Source organism: Macrobrachium nipponense, chromosome 13 (assembly GCF_015104395.2).
Source record: "Macrobrachium nipponense isolate FS-2020 chromosome 13, ASM1510439v2, whole genome shotgun sequence".
Classification (NCBI taxonomy): Eukaryota; Metazoa; Arthropoda; class Malacostraca; order Decapoda; family Palaemonidae; genus Macrobrachium; species Macrobrachium nipponense.
Genome location: NC_087206.1, coordinates 2,924,083 through 2,925,805, shown reverse-complemented (window position 1 = coordinate 2,925,805; position 1,723 = coordinate 2,924,083).

The following is a 1,723-nucleotide window of genomic DNA, read 5'->3' as shown; positions in this document are numbered from 1 at the left end:
TTATTATTGTTGTTTTCTATTGTTGTTTTTGTATTTTTTTTTCTTTCTATTATTATTCTTGTTTCTATATTTTCCATCTATAATTATTATTGTTTTATATTTTATTTTCTATATATTATTATTATGATTGTTTTTGCATTTTTTCTATCTCTAAATATTATTGTTTTTACATTTTCTATCTATATATATTATTTTTTTATTTTCTATCTATTATGATAATTGTTTTTATATTCTCTATCTATAATTATTATTGTTTAGTATTTTCTTTTAAAATTATCATTGTTTTTATATATCTATAATTATTACCGTTTTTATAGTCCTTGCTACTATAATATTGTTATTTTTTATTTTCCCTTCTATCTACAATCAGTTCTGTTTTTTGTGGACCTTTGAACTCGCCAGCCTACCAAACCGTATTCTGTCAACTCCGGGACACGAGTTCCTAATTGGACAGCGAGTGGAAAGATTTCGAACTTTCGAAAGAAGTTACGTTACCATTACCGTGGCTTGGCTACTTGGTGTTAAGATATTTGAGGTATCGTTGACTGATAGGTTGCCATGACACGATCATAAACTACTGTGATTTCGGGGTGGTCTTGACCAGGGTAATTGTGTATCTGGATTTTATATATATGAGCTTACGAGTTACAAAAATTCTAATATCTTTCTCAGTCTCGTAAAGGGTTAAGCAACAACCCCAGTCTTCTGCAATGTAAAATATGGGTAATTCATTTCTCATTTGGAAATGCGTTTTCTAAAATATCAGAGAATGCGGAAGTCAAGAAGTAATAATCATTACATTACAGAGAACTGGTCAATGAGGCCACTTACCTCTATCTCTCTCTATTATTTTCTAATATGGCTCAAAGTAATGACCAAACGAATACATGATTTATTGCGTCAGTATGTCAGGGTAAATACTGAGTGCACCCAACCCCCCCTCCCTTTTCCCCCTCGTAATGAATGTGATGGTAATGAGCCAATCGTACGTAAGGGAATAATGAGGATATTCTCGGTGATTACCATTTGACTCCTTCATTTTTTTTTAGCAATTATTCATCCCTTTATTTTCCTCTGAGAGAGAGAGAGAGAGAGAGAGAGAGAGAGAGAGAGAGAGAGAGAGCTCTTCATAATCCACCAATTTATTTCGTAATTTTTTAACAGTTCATCCTTTCTTTTCGTTTGTGCGCGTATATGCATCTATATAAGAGAGAGAGAGAGAGAGAGAGAGAGAGAGAGAGAGAGAGAGAGAGAGAGGGGGTTGGGGGTGGGGGGGAGCATTCATAAACCTCCCATACAAACCCAGTGCAAGGCTATTTTTATAGTGAGCAGCTTCGGTGTGCACTCCGGCAAAATGTTTTTCCGTAAAGTGATTTGTGACGCTCCCTGCTGCCTGTAAATCTCTTAGTTTCTGATTCGTGTTGACATTCTCTATCCAAACGCGATGACGAAAAAGGTTCCAATTTGCTTCTCTTGTGACAATGACGATTCAAACAGGAGGCAAATGAAAATGGAAAGTGACAGGAAGGGTGTTGGGTACATGACTTTAGAAGTTACTATCTGCTGTAATTATTATTATTATTATTATTATTATTATTATTATTATTATTATCATTGGTGTTGTTGTTGTTGTTGTTGTTGTTGAGATTGATAAGGGGAACCGAACCGATTCCCGTAAGCTATCCTTAAAGTTTAAATTTAAATATATGTACATTTATATAAC